Source organism: Xyrauchen texanus, chromosome 2 (genome assembly GCF_025860055.1).
Source record: "Xyrauchen texanus isolate HMW12.3.18 chromosome 2, RBS_HiC_50CHRs, whole genome shotgun sequence".
In the NCBI taxonomy this organism is placed as follows: domain Eukaryota; kingdom Metazoa; phylum Chordata; class Actinopteri; order Cypriniformes; family Catostomidae; genus Xyrauchen; species Xyrauchen texanus.
Window position 1 is genome coordinate 19,738,850 of NC_068277.1, and position 15,792 is coordinate 19,754,641.

A 15,792-nucleotide genomic window follows, 5' to 3' on the forward strand; every position below is an offset into this window, starting at 1 on the left:
CGACAAACCTGAATATTTTAATAAAATATATTAGTTTGTAATAGTTTGGATTAATCATTGTCATGGTATCTACCAGTCATTTAATGCCTGAGTGAGAGCATGAATAATTATGAACTGGATTTAAGTTGTGTATGTATGTTAAAACATCTGGGAACATGTTCACAAAACAAAAGACTTATCCAGTTGAATAGATGATTTTTAATACTCAGAAGTTTAGCCAAATATTTCAGAACTATCCTCTTTAGAGGAAACAGTTCATAAAATATGTGAAGAGGGTGTGTGAATGAGTGTCAGTGATCAAATTAATACAATAAATGATGCTTTTGTGTTTTTGACAATGTCTGTTAACATCTAAATTTCGCAATGCAATGCACATTTCTTTTGGAATTACAAAAAGCAAACGGCCACAATGTCAGTTTTTTATTGGACGTATGAAGTGAGTTCCCCTTAGGTTCACACAAGTCAAAGCAAAGTTACCACAGGTGTTGTTCACATGAACTATATTCTTTTGACAACCAGAAGTGTTCAAATAGCTATACATTTTGTCTTAATTTTGAAAAGTATAGCAATTGTTGGTTTAAGACAAATAATGGTCTTTTTATGAAATGCTTTGCTTCAAAAGTATGCTTGCGTTAGTTTTCTTTCAAAGAAATACCACTTCATTTGACTCAATGACATTCATATAAGTGCACTGTATAAACAAGAAATCCTGATTTTTTTACAAAAAAAAAAAGAAAAACTGGCAGCTGTGGTTGCCAGAATAATTATGTAAAGAAAGTCAGTAAAAATGTCATCAACTTTACAGAACAACCTGTCATTTTTACAGTTTATAATGATTGTAATTTACATTACCACACTGGCACTGAAAACAAATAAACACAATAATCGGTCAAATCTGCGTTTTATTTAATAAGATATTTGTTAATTACATAGTAAATACTGAAGGGCTCATGATGACATTAAGTTCATCAGTTGTGGCTCTTCCAGGAGTAATGTCCAATAAACATTTAGAGACAGTCTCAGTGTCACTCACACAAACACTAAACACCATCAGGGGAACACATGTGAGATTTAAATAATGCAGTAAACATTATCTAAATTACATCAAATATAACACAGAACACCCCAGTGTACATTACTGATATAAAAAAATAAGAAGAAACAAAACTATTCCCATGAAATATAATGAAATGTAATGGGTCACGCAAGGAATTCTGGGAATGCCCGATTACAGTTTTTTACTGTTAAAATTACAGAATTTTTTTACAGTGTGTGTCTTAAATGAATGATCCAGATTAAATACAAGTTGAGCTCATTCAGCAGCATTTGTGGCATAATGTTGATTACCACAAAAATTCCTTTCGACTCACCATCTTTTCTTAAAAAACAAAAAGTGATTGGGGGCAATCCGTAAAGGTTAAAAAGGTTAAAATCACAAAAGAAATACAGTTAGTCACTGATCATGTTCCATAAATCTGTACAGAAAGACTGACTATCTATGACAGATTTAAATATTCTGTATATCCTTCATTAATGTTTAATGGCTTAGTGGAGTTTTTTTTAATTTAACAAGTGTGTGATTAACTTATTAACTTATTTTATTGATTTATTGAAGCTAAAGTATTATGAGAGAAAATAGCTTGAAACAAGCAAAGCGACAATCCGTATCTTGTAAGATTATTTGACTTGCAAATCGATTTCCAGCTAAAAAGTAAGAAGCTTATATTGTAACAAATGGTTTCGTAAAATCAATGGAAGCATTTGCCATTCTGAAAAGGTTTTTTTTATTTTTTATTTTTTTTGTGGCAAGCGTTATACTGGAGTATCCTGGAGCAACTGTTTCAAAATCTGTCTGTCTGTCTGTCTGTATGCATATCTATCTATCTATCTATCTATCTATCTATCTATCTATCTATCTATCTATCTATCTATCTATCTATCTGTCTGTCTGTCTGTCTGTCTGTCTGTCTGTCTGTCTGTCTATCTATCTATCTATCTATCTATCTATCTATCTACGTATATAGCCTCTCTGTCTTTCTATCTATCTATCTGTCTGTCTGCCTATACAGGTGCATATAATTAGAATATCATCACAAAGTTGATTTATTTCAGTAATTCCATTCAAAAAGTGAAACTTGGATAATGTATACATTCGATCCACACAGACTGATATATTTCAAGTGTTCATTCCTTTTAATTTTGATGATTATAACTGACAACTAATGAAAAACCCCAAAATCAGTATCTCAGAAAATTAGAATATTGTGAAAAGGTTCAATATTGAAGACACCGGGTGCCACACTCTAATCAGCTAATTAACTCAAAACACCTGCAAAGGCCTTTAAATGGTCTGTAGGCTACACAATCATGGGGAAGACTGCTGACTTGACAGCTGTCCAAAAGACGACCATTGACACCTTGCACAAGCAGGGCAAGACACAAAAGGTCATTGCTAAAGAGGCTGGCTGTGAACAAAAAAAAGTGTACAACCAATAGGGATAACCGCACCCTGGAGAGGATTGTGAAACAAAACCTATTCAAAAATGTGGGGGAGATTCACAAAGAGTGGACTGCAGCTGGAGTCAGTGCTTCAAGAACCACCACGCACAGATGCAAGACATGGGTTTCAGCTGTCGCATTCCTTGTGTCAAGCCACTCTTGAACAAGACACATCGTCAGAAGCGCCTCGCCTGGGCTAAAGACAAAAAGGACTGCACTGCTGCTGCGTGGTCCAAAGTTATGTTCTCTGATGAAAGTAAATTTAGCATTTCCTTTGGATATCAAGGTCCCAGAGTCTGGAGGAAGAGAGGAGAGGCACAGAATCCATGTTGCTTGAAGTCCAGTGTAAAGTTTCTACAGTCAGTGATGGTTTGGGGTGCCATGTCATCTGCTGGTGTTGGTCCACTGTGTTTTCTGAGGTCCAAGGTCAACGCAGCCATCTACCAGGAAGTTTTAGAGCGCTTCATGCTTCCTGCTGCTGACCAACTTTATGGAGATGCAGATTTCATTTTCCAACAGGACTTGGCACCTGCACACAGTGCCAAAGCTACCAGTACCTGGTTTAAGGACCATGGTATCCCTGTTCTTAATTGGCCAGCAAACTCACCTGACCTTAACCCTATAGAAAATATATGGGGTATTGTGAAGAGGAAGATGCGATACACCAGACCCAACAATGCAGAAGAGCTGAAGGCCACTATCAGAGCAACCTGGGCTCTCATAACACCTGAGCAGTGCCACAGACTGATCGACTCAATGCCACGCCGCATTGCTGCAGTAATTCAGGCAAAAGGAGCCCCAACTAAGTATTGAGTGCTGTACATGCTCATACTTTTCATGTTCATACTTTTCAGTTGGCCAACATTTCTAAAAATCCTTTTTTGTATTGGTCTTAAGTAATATTCTAATCCGGAGATACTGAATTTGGGATTTTCATTAGTTGTCAGTTTTAATCATCACAATTAAATGAAATAAACACTTGAAATATATCAGTCTGTGTATAATGAATGAATATAATATCCAAGTTTCACTTTTTGAATGGAATTACTGAAATAAATCAAATTTTTGATGATATTCTAATTATATGACCAGCACCTGTATATCTATTTCTGTCTTGACTGATTAGCTAATTTGTCCTTCATATGCAATATGCACGAAAAGTCTAAAATTGACACTTACATTTATTTATTTGAACTTATACCCAGAGGAGAATCAATGTTTAACTCTAACTTGAACAATGTAAGGGCAAAAGTTGGACTGGGTGCTGGCACTGTGCTAAACATCTTGCGTGTGATAAGCAGATGATGTTCTAAGTTTTAAAGGTCAGGTTTATGACAAGCCTGTTTCTTTTGTTCTTTTAGCAAATACAATAGTTTATACACATGTGGATGCATCTCCTGGCAAGTGCCAAACAATGATGCTGCTTTTTATAATCGGATGATATAAAAAGCTTATGAAAGAGTTTTGCATAAGGACAGAGCTCTGAGGTTTTCAGTAATACAAGTGTACTCAAACATGCTCCTTTACCTTTCCTGAAGAGTTTAGTTCAAACCCTGCTCTAACACACCTGCATGAAATCATCATTTGAACCCAAAGACCTTGATTAGCGTCTTGAGGTGTGACTGTAAGCATCAATGTGAGAAAGACAGAAGATTAAGGATTCATTTTTCTTCATCCAGAAGAGAGTAGCTAGTACATCATTCTTCCTGCCATCATTTGCTAGTTAATAAGTAACCTCAATACTGTGTTATAAAATTACATTACTAATGGTAACCATAAACTCCAGCATCATAAAATTGTAAGATGTGTACTTCACTCTGAGAAAAAGAACTTGGGATAATAGATGTGGGAAAATTTAAGAAGAATTGTAAACAATTTAAAATTGCTGTTGTTATCAGTCATTATCTTATTTAAACATGTTTTATAGTGCATTTGTTACATTCAAGGTCTGTTAGTTGTTGTTTAAATCAATGTTCAAAGTTGATACTCCCAGATCCGAGAGCCTAAGAGCTAATGATGCATGAGGGACAATGACTTTGTGAGTGACTTTTTAACCAAAAGCTTTGGTCTACATTAAAAATTAAAGTACTAATCTATCAGTGTTGTTAACTAGCTTTTACCAGGGTTCCCACACCTTTTGACCAATGAATTTCTATGACTTTCCAGTTGTTCATGATTACTAAATAGAAGGATTTTAAAAAAATCATTGCACTCACAAAAGAGCAATTTCTAGCCAACAATTTTTTTTAAAGCTGAGTACAACTACATAAATGTCTACTCAGTATAGAAATGATCATATAACACAGGAAATGCTGCATATCAAACTGAAATTGAACAATCCCTGTATTAGCCTATTCTATATGTATAGTGCTCTTGTTGAATGGTGGACATGATTCAGTTCCTATAGCCTGTTCTGAACAATGTATGGAGGAAGAAGAAAAGTATGTTTTTCTTTCGCAAATGTTTTCAATTTGAAATCTATGAGCAGAGATTACAATTCAAGGCACAGAGAGACACACACACAAAGTAATCACAGTAGTTGAAACATGTGCCAGCACAAGTAAACAGACGATGTAAACAGAACGTGATAAAGACTGTGTCGACAACAATGAACATACTTTAAGACAATGTATTACAAGTTTGGCCCTGGTCACACAAGACACCGTCATACTGTATGAAACCAGCCAAGATACATGTGATTTAGTTCAGCATGTATACCTTGTTAATTCTTTAACAGAAGTAAGGTATTACTGTTTATCAAAAAAGTGCCATTTTAATTTACTTTATTGTAAATACATTTAGATATATAGTTTAAAAAGGTACACTCAAAAAGTGCATGATATTATGATAAATCCTAACCCTTATTAGCAAGCCTCTGTAGTCTGAAATCCTGAGTATAGTTAATGGTTTCTGGGGGAAATACAGCACAATACTTTAGTGTAATCACACAATATCTATGCATATCAGAAAGAGCAAGTGATTCATACATCATTATGAAAGGCAGGACTCCTCGTGGTTTTATGTGATTATATAAAAAAAGTCTCTCTTCTGGAGAGCAGATGGAATCAAAGATTTTCTGTAACTCCATATTGGGACTTTGCACCTTTGGCCACTGCCACACCAGTAAGGCCTGCCAATCCGTCCATACCTAATCCGATACCGCCAATGATCGCCATGCCAACCAAGCCATCTGACGAAAGAAGAAAAACAAATGATGATCACTCTGCTGAGATTAAATAACTACAACTTTTGACTTTGATATTATAACCTATGACAGACCATAAATCAATAAAAAATAAATAAGGTGTGTCATTAAAATTGTTTGCATAATCATAATGATCTGCTTCTTTAACCTCCTGAGACCTAAGCATGACTACTGTTTGCATTTACATAATTTCTTTTTGATTTGTAACTACTAGCACCTAATAAACAAGCATAATATATATATATACAATTTTAAACATTTCTAGAGCAAATCGTTTTTCTAAAAATGTATGTCCACAGTGGGACTAATTTGTGAAATTTTAAATAATACCAAGCTATAGCCGATTGAAGGAGCCAGTTGAGGTGGTTCAGATATCTTTCTAGAATGCCCCTCGGATGCCTCCCGAATTCTGGCATGTCCACTCGGGAGGAGACCCCGGGCCAGACCCAGGACTAGCTGGAGAGATTATATCTCTAGGCTGGCCTGGGAATGCCTCGGTATCCTCCCGGGAGAGCTGGCTGGAATGGCTGGAGAGAGGGAGGTCTGGGTATCCCTGCTCAGACTGCTGCCCCCACGACTCGGAACCGGATAAACTGGAGAAAGTGGATGGATGGACCAAGCTATAAAGTCTGTATTCTTTTTCAATCAAATTGTTTATTATGTAACCAGGTGTGTTGTGTATTCATGTTTTTTAGAAGCTACAGACATTATATCAGAAATTAGCATAATTCATTCTGATTTAAAGTATTGGACAGCATCATCCAATCACTGCCAATAAGGTTAAAATGAAATGATACATTATAAATTCTGAATCTACGTTCTTATTACCACTGCCTGCCAGATATGTTGAGTGGTCCAAACATCATCTGCAGCCTGAAACTAAACTTTTGCTTGGATTTCAGGAGTGTATGCACTTAATAAGGTTTAACGTAATAAGGTTTCTTACCAGATGTAGTTTTGTTGGAATTTCTCCCAAAGACAAACTCTCGGTGCTGTGTTGTTTGGTCACATGACTCAGTACATCGAAAGTTTAGCCCTTTACTAAACTTCTGAACTGAGATCAGTCAGTTTAAATAATGCATTGCGTATAGGGAAACCAAAATACAACGTCCACGCATGTGTGCAGGTTAATGTTACAGTTGAATAAGGTTAATGAAAACTCACAACACATTATCTCCCAATGATTAATGTGCTGTTTCTCATCCTCACTTTATCTTTTTTACAAATAGAGAGTAGATAATGCCCTACAAACCTGAGCAAAAAAATGGTCCACGCCCAAAATGGCAAAACATTAAGCTTTTAATGGTCTTAACCACAGATCATTGGTCAGGAAATTAGTAAGAAATGAACAAATAGATAAAGTAACTTAGTTTCGGATAGTTTTTCCCTTTGATTTCTTTAAAAGTTTAAGCCTTGTGGGTAAACTTGCGAACAGCTTTTTACAGAAAGAGTCAATGTTGTTCCACTTAATGTTGATGGCTTCAATGAGTAGAAAAATACATTCCTGTTTCCAGCTTTTTCACAAACAGTTCAGTGAAGCTGGTGGGTATTTTTTCAGGTTTAAATGTTGCTGTATTTTACCTTTTCTAAGCGCATTGTTGATGAGTGTCTCTGGTTCCAGTGCCTGTTTATCATCTGGTTAATTTTTTAGCAGAGTACAAACATACTTCAATGCCTTCTCATATTCCTGAGAAAAGAAGAAAAGATTGATGCAAAAAAGGGTGGTAAAGGGAACAAAATATAGGGAAAGAGATTACATTTAAACAAGGAACTTAAAGAAATTGTTGTGAAAAATAAACCCCTGAAAGGGTTTGGAACACATTCTGGGTGTTTCCCTCATCTGATGCACATATTTCAGGTCCAATGTTGCTCAGTATTAGAGTAATCTATGCCCTGAAATGAATGTGTCAGATATTATTTATTATCCACTATGTGGCTATATTCTTATTTTTTGGTTTTGTGGTGAAATATGACAGGGACATTTTCTTGACAGGTTTTGTGAGATTCATCCCCTCATTTTCAGCACGTCACACATTTTGTAAACAGTATATTATGTATACTTTATGTATATTATTGTGTATATTGTGTATTATGTATATATTAGGCATTCTGTACATTGTGTTCCTCTGGTAAAGGAACAGGGTAGGGATAAACTGAAATAGTCTGCTGCCAGGGATCATCATATAAAGACATCAGGCACATTTATTATCTGTGAATCAATCCACACACACCAAAAATAGGAGTACGGAATAAGGATAAAAAGTTAACCAGCTCACCTTAAGTCTGTAATTTGCAACGGCAAGATAAAAGAGAAAGTCTCTCTGATCATCTTTTTTGCTATTAAGAATCAGTTCTGTTGTTAAAACACAGAGTCACATTTTACTAGATTTTAAAACCTTTTTTGTGCCAAGAAAAGGCATGCTCAGTTTCAGCAGGACAACACATTTTCTGCTGGAGCTCATGCAAGCCATAACTAACTAATAACCAAAAGACATGCTGAATTACTAACCTTCCAATAGCTATATGCCTTCAGTTATGTCATTCGTGTACTTGCTTTTGATCAAAAACCAGGCACTCTCGAAAATGGTTTCCTTGGAAACTGGTCTCTCAGACTTATACTTCTTCTCAACCCTCTTAAAGATAAAAGCAATATAGATGGATGGGTGGGTATCTGAGTTTACACCAGTAAGAGGATGAAGTCCAGATCATGTGCTCCCCCTGGCTGACAATCATGGACTACTTTTATTGGAGAATGTTTCATTACACTTTTATCTCATTATAACCACATTCTTTAATTAAATCAGACAAACCTCTGTGTCAATGAAAATATTGGATGAAATAGTATGTGTATTAGGCTATTATAATAACAAACAAATATAACAATACAGTATTAAATAATTGCACTATTGAAAAGTGTATATAATAGAAAGTGTACAATAACACATTTAAAGTCACTCCGTCCTTGTATAAATGTATATATTAAAGCAACAATGTATCATGTCCGGGAAAGTTTATTGTTGTCATCATTTGATTATCAAGTACAGCAGAAAAAAGCCTGTGTCATTCTAATCAATGTTTTCTTCAAACAAAACACTATTACTAGATGAGACACATATGTCTTTTATTTTCATGCATTTTACCCCAAAATTTTCATTACCAATATGTGGTTTTATTATTATTTAAATTGTAAAGTATTTATTAATGAAAGTAGTAGCTGCTCCCTTGGTACTGTCTTTCCATTTTTGCTGAATATAATAATACAAATAAATAAATACATTTGATATATATATATATATATATTAGTATATATATTAGTACAGTGCTAAATGTGCTTAAAGGTATAGTTCCTCCCAAAATGAAACTTCTCTCATCATTTACTCACATTCGTGCCATCCCAGATGTGTATGACTTTCTTCTGATGAACACAAACAAACAATGCAAGTGAATGGTGACCAAAAGGACTTAATTAATCTGTTTCTAATCTGAGTATCACTTCTGAAGATATGGATTTATCCACTGGAGTGTTATGGATTACACTTAGGTTTCCTTTATGTGCTTTTTTGGTGAACTGTCCTTTTAAAGCTGAAGTCTGTAACTTTTTCAGTGTTAAAATACTTTCTTCTATTCCAGCTTAATATGCAGAGACCACTACTTTACTCAACCAGTGGTGTGAGTTGTTGACGGGACTATTTGAACAACTGAAGACAAGGACATATTCTGTTTAGAAAACGTTGTTTCTTTTTGCAACTCTTTTTAGTGGTGCTAGTGTCACATACTTCAGCTTTAAGTGTCCTGAAAATAGTCACAATGCAAAATTAAGCAAAATATATTTTCATACATCTTTGTATTGATTTGGAGCTAAATATGACCATTACAACATAATTTCTATAATGATTTCCCCTGCGACCAAAAGTTTGGAATAATATGCAGATTTAGCACTTATGGAAAGAGATTGGTACTTTTATTCACCAAAGTGGCATTCAACTGATCACAATGTATAATTAGAACATTAATAATGTGAAAAATTACAATTACAATTTGAAGAAAAACACAAAAAAACATTTAACTAAACTAAAGTTAAACTACTTCAAAGAGTTCTCATCAAAAAATCCTTCATGTGCAGCAATGACAGCTTTGCAGATCCTTAACATTATAGCTGTCAGTTTGTCCAGATACTCAGGTGACATTTCACCCCATGCTTCCTCAATGTGTTTAAGATCCATAACACTCTATTCCAATTATCTGTTGCCCAATATCTATGTTTCTTTGCCCACTCTAACCTTTTCTTTTGGTTTTTCTATTTGAAAAGTGGCTTTTTCTTTGCTATGCTTCCCATAAGGCCTGCACCCCTGAGTCTTCTCCTTACTGTTGTACATGAAACTGATGAGAGGGTAAAATTCAATGAAACTAGAGACTCTGATGTACTTATCCTCTTGTTTAGTTGTACATCTGGCCTTCCACATCTCTTTCTGTCCTTGTTAGAGCCAGTTGTCCTTTGTCTTTGAAGACTGTACACCATTGTTTGAAATCTTCAGTTTTTAGGTTTTTTTTTTGCAATTTCAAGCATTGCATAGCCTTCATTACTCAAAACAATGATTGACTGAAGAGTTTCTAAAGAAAGTTGTTTATTTTTTTGTTGTTGCTATTTTTGACCTTAATCATTGACCTTAAGACATGCCAGTCTAATGAATACTGTTGCAACTTAAAAACAAACACAAAGACAATGTTAAGCTTCATTTAACAAACCAAATAGCTTTCAGCTGTGTTTGATATAATGGCAAGTAATTTTCAAGTACCAAATTAGCAATTTAGCATGATTACTCAAGGATAGTTGGTGGAGTGATGGATGGCTGTAAATGGACCCTCTCTAGATTTGATCAAAAATGACTTCAAATAGTAATGGTGCTATTTTTTACATCAGTAATGTCCTGACTGTGACCAGTTGAATGCCACTTTGGTGAATTAATGTACCAATTTCCGTCCAAAACAGCTAAATCTGTACATTATTCCAAACTGTTGGCCACCAGTGTGCATCCACACCTTTTCGTTTTTTATATATGTCACACAAACATCTTTTTTTAATAATAGTGCTTTGATAGATTCACTTCAGCCTCACTCGATCCTTTAGAGCCAGTACTACTAGAGATAACCATCATCATCATCATCACGCTGTACAATGGAGTGTTCTTATTAAAGTTAAACTTCATATGTTGTTAATGTCTTGTTAATTGCTTATTCTAATATATAAAGTTTTTGTATTTTTATTATTACTGTCAAATTTTTTTGTTACCTGTATCGATACTCAGGAAATAGAGTGTGTGAAGCAACCATACCAATAACTTTATTTATTTAAAGTTATTTACTGTTAGTGGCCTTATTTCGTTTTTTGTTTTTTTTTGACTAGTCATTTCAAATCTTCCGTTAGGGATCGCTGTCTTCAGACTCACTGTGGTCACGTGGTAGAACTGAGTAAGACGGCCATCTTCCCTAAAACACAAACAACAAGAGCGTACAGACATCAACACGCAGCGACCATTGGAGAGCGAGCGAGAGAGAGAGTAAAAACAGTGAAAACGGAACGCGATTCACGAGAAGCAGCACATAACACAAACAACTGCACATGCATCCAAAGTCAATGTCGTAGACTTTGTCAGGACGACTGGACAGTAAATATTGCCATTGATAGCTCCAGATACGGTGAGCAACTCTCTCTCTACTTGAATGTTTGTAGCGTTAATGGCAGATGGGTGTTGCATTAAGTTTCGTGCAAACTTGGAAGGGGCAGGCCAGTGGGTGTGCTTTTAGAAAGCAGTGCATAATGGGCTTTAAGTTGTCAGTGCATGTGTGGATAGGAAGTATGTCGGGCTATTTTAGGTTAAGATGTTTTTTTAATGTGTTTGTCAAGACAACTCCGGCCGTGTGTTGAAGGCCACGCGAAGCAGCGGAGTGGAGTTTGGAAGGGCGCAGCGTGCACAGTGAGGAGGTGTGTGCAGGGGTTGCACGCGACGCCCCTCTTAACTCTTCTTTTTTTCTGGAGTGCGAGGATTAACAAATTGTTGGAATGGAGAGTATTTGCTGCTGGTTAGTTGACATGTCAGGAGGACCCTTTTAGCAGTTCGACCCAGTTAGAGACCCCTATGTCTCTCGTCTGTTTATAATTTGCGCTGTTTGCGGATGATTGGCAGATGTTCGCATGGATAATATTGCAAGTTACGTGTTTAATTGTGAGCTCAAAATGTACATTTTAATCCTTCATTGTTAAGTTAAATGGGCCTTAAGTTGTTCTTGAGACGGTGCACGCCCCTCTCTCACACATGCAGTGTATATTATTGGACATGCACAAATGTAAGTCCCATATTTGCTTATAATGACTCAACTATTTTCCAAAAATCCTTCATTTTGGAGTTAAAGGTGATTTCAGCTGTTCTGGAGATGGTGCGCGCCACTTTCACAGACATGCGTTCTCTTGTATTGTAGTACTTTATTTATATGAACCAGACTCCTCCAGTGAACATTATTAAGCTAAATCTCAAAGGGTTATTCTGTTGCTTGGATATTTCTGTTGCTATGACATCTGTAGGTGCTGTGATTAAACCCCTGGGATTTTCTTTTCCATCTTCATTCTGTTCTGATTTAAATAACTGCTTTTAGTTTTGTAGTCCAGTTATGTCAATAGTTTTAGAAATATTTTAATGTATAAGCTTGCTGAAATGCACATCATGCCCATCCATACAAAATTATAGTGTTCTAGCAAGCCCTTGAGGCTTTTTGTAAGGACAATTATACTTTTGGAAAATGTGTTTCTAAATGCATAGTCAATAAGTCTGTAATAACTTTGATGGGCTTTTGCCTTCAATTTTTAAGATATCTTAGTAGTCCTATAGATTGGAAATTATAGGGTGAAGATGGTAGGTGGGATCATTTGAACTTGGGTCGCTCATGTGCACTGTCCACCATGCTGACATATTTCTTCGTTTTTAAAGGCCCTGTGAAATCAAAATTGTGCTGCTTTTAGTCCATACCTATTAGCTTTTAGGTCATCTATACAGTATTCTAGTGAACTTCTAAACATTGAAAAAAATTGTTTTCAGATAATTTAAGCATTTGAAGTCTGCTGTCTCTGTCTTCCTTTTAAAAATACTTTGGAAGACCCATTACGTCACATAGAGGTTCAGAAACCTTTTCCAATCAAATGTTTTCTTGAACTAAAATGCACCCTCCCCACCCCTACATCTTTTCAGTGTGTCTGGCTGTGTTCTTACTGGTGCTGATCATGCCTTACGTAGGGCACTTCAAAGAGAACAGAAGGCATGCTGTAGTGTTTCCTAATAAGAATCGCTTAAAATGTGAGTTCTTACTATTATCGCCTTTCACCCATCTGAAGGTCTCACAGTAGAGGGTAATTGTCTTCAAAGGGAGTAGGGCATAGGGATTATCACTTCTGAATGGGACGTACCAATGTGGGAGCTGGATGTGAGGAAAGTTGCTCAAGTTTATTTATAAACTGAGGGTTCTTTGGATGTTCAGCTCAAGTTAAATGTTCTTTATTCCTTATGCTTAGTGTATTGTGATTAAAAACATGGATATGTTTATCTTTTACTTGTTCTTAGTCATCTGTATCACTTTCTCCAACCTTGTTGTAAGCAAAGACTGTGATGCGCTGTGTTTGTTTGTGGGCTTATTACGCAGTTTAGTTAGAACATTGTTGAGTTTTCAAGTCTTTGGAAAAGCCGGCCGTTATTGAGTTCACTTCCAAGTGCCTTCCTGTAAGTGACTATGACATGAGCAGCACGATGGAAAGGGGGTGTATGTGGCTGTTAACTAAACTGTAAACTCGTCAAAGCACTTCACAGGGACTTTAAAGGTGCACTGCACTCTAATTGTTTTTTTATGTTGTCTTGGACTTTGGTATTTAGCGGGATGAATGCAGCATCGTTCAAATGAAATAGTTTTCAGTTACATATGCCATTGTAGAAATTCTACACTGTCAGTCATGATCAATTTAATCCATGACTGAACATGTCCAATAACAGTGGTTATGTAGATTAAGCGAATATTATTCAGATGGTCATGCGATCCTAACATGGCGGCCCCCATAATGGGGACCTTCTCCATGTAGAATAAAGCAGCTTTTATAAGGTTACTGATATGAATGAAGTCTTCATCTCATGTGAGCGGTCATGATTTTATACATGCACTGGTGGCCAAAAGTTTGGACTAATGTACAGATTTAGCTGTTTTTGAAGGAAATTGGTACTTTAATTCACCAAAGTGGCATTCAACTGATCACAAAGTATTGTCAGGACATTACTGATGTAAGAAAGAGCACCATCACTATTTGAAAAAAGTAATTTATCAAATCTAGACAGGTCCTATTTCCAGGCAGCCAACACTCCAATACCTTATCTTTGAGTAATCATACTAATTTGGTACTAGAAAATCACTTGCCATTATATCAAACACAGTTGAAAGCTGTTTGGTTTGTTAAATGAAGGTTAACATTGTCTTTGTGTTTGCTTTTGAGTTGCCACAGTATGCAATAGACTGTCATGTTTTAAGGTCAGTATTGGGTTAAAAATGGCAAAAAAGAAACCGCTTTCTCTAGAAAATTGTCAGTCAATCATTATTTTGAGAAATGAATGCTGTACTATGCCGAATATTTCATACAAAGGTGTAGACTACAGTCTTCAAATTCAAATGACAACTGGCTCTAAAAAGGACAGAAATAGATGTGGAAGGCCCAGATACAACTAAACAAGAGGATAAGTACATCAGAGTCTCTCGTTTGAGAAATAGACGCCTCATATGTCCTCAGCTGACAGCTTCATTGAATTCTACCCACTCAACGCCATTTTTATGTACAACGCAGGGTTTCCGTTGTCCGGTAATTACCGGACATTGGCCGGTAAAAAAATTAAATGTCCGACAAAATTAAATCTCTCCGGTCAAAATGTCCAATTAAAATTGCCTAATAATCCCGTCCCCCTAACACAATCTGAATTTGAGAATAAGCCTAAAATGTATAAAGCAAAAATACACCGATCTCTTGCTATGTTATAAAGGAACAGGCTCTATCGTTTGAAAGTTATGAAACAACATTGCATGCTGCATTTCAAATAAAGCGCACGCCTAAATCGGCTGCAATATAGACCTAAACAACGAACGATTGAGTGAGACGTTTCAAATATGGCCAGGCCCAGGCAGACTAGCTTTAAAAGCTTTTTTCAGAGGCCAGACGATGGTGAATCAGGAACATCTCATTATAGATAGATCAGTGCTTCTAATCCGCGCATTCGTGCAGTTTTTTTTTCTCTATCATCAAAACTGAATAGCCTATGTTCATCAGTGCATGGTTACAGTCTATATCAAGCAGGGACACGTTTGTGTGCATTTTATTTTGTGATTTCACCGGAATTAATAGAGAGTCTCCGCAACGGCGATAGATTGAAATGCGCGTCCTAGTGAAGATTGCGCAACTCGCGCAGCGCGTTGTCCATGCAACTGATAGCAGCGGACACGAGCGCTCAGCTTGATTTCAAAAACAACAGATTTTAGCGCTAGATCTCTTATTTAATAACGGACTAAATGAATGATCTGCTAGTTAACTGGAGATGTTTTATTTATTTGTATTAGGTACATCCGTGCCTCAATGTTTCAAAAAGTGAATGTGTGTGAAACCACAGTAAAAACAATTGCCGTTGATTGACGCCAATCGGACGTTCATGTTTTTTTTTTCGTCTATTTGAAAGTTAAGCTAATAATAATATGTTGCATTCTATACGGCCTGATTATGTCATTTTTTAAGTTACATAGACTGCCTCCAGTTTTCCTCAACTTGACTAATTAAGAGGCGATATATTTGACCGGCATATCATCAAAATGTCCGTAAAACGAAACCTCTGCCGGTCACTTTGACCGGCACCATTTTTTCTAGCGGAAACTCTGGTACAACGGTAAAGAGAAGACTTGGGGGTGCAGGCCTTATGGGAAGAATTGGAAAGAAAAAGCCACTTTTGAAACCGAAAAACAAAAAGAAAATGTTAGAGTGGGCAAAGAAAAACAGACATTGGACAAGAGATAATTGGAAA

General features: G+C 36.2%; 1 protein-coding gene and 1 long non-coding RNA gene across 5 annotated transcripts in view; one reads left to right on the forward strand and one right to left on the reverse strand.

The window, feature by feature from the left end:
• Positions 1 to 4,915: 4,915 nt before the first annotated feature.
• LOC127653049 (uncharacterized) lies at positions 4,916 to 8,334 on the reverse strand. 2 transcript variants are annotated; one of them, XR_007971771.1, is made up of 4 exons: positions 8,214 to 8,334; positions 7,981 to 8,057; positions 6,035 to 7,391; positions 4,916 to 5,689 (listed from the first exon to the last, which is right to left on the reverse strand). It is a non-coding gene; the product is annotated as an uncharacterized LOC127653049 (long non-coding RNA). The 2 variants fall into 2 exon arrangements; XR_007971772.1 differs by lacking the exon at positions 7,981 to 8,057 and having other exon boundaries at positions 8,214 to 8,329.
• A 2,872-nt stretch (positions 8,335 to 11,206) lies between these two features.
• Positions 11,207 to 15,792, forward strand: part of LOC127652996 (GRB10-interacting GYF protein 1-like) — a 37,022-nt gene continuing 32,436 nt past the window's right edge. For all 3 annotated transcript variants that reach the window (XM_052139466.1, XM_052139483.1, XM_052139475.1), the window contains exon 1: positions 11,207 to 11,401. The gene's annotated coding sequence lies outside the window, so the exon portion shown is untranslated. The remainder of the gene's footprint in view (positions 11,402 to 15,792) is intronic.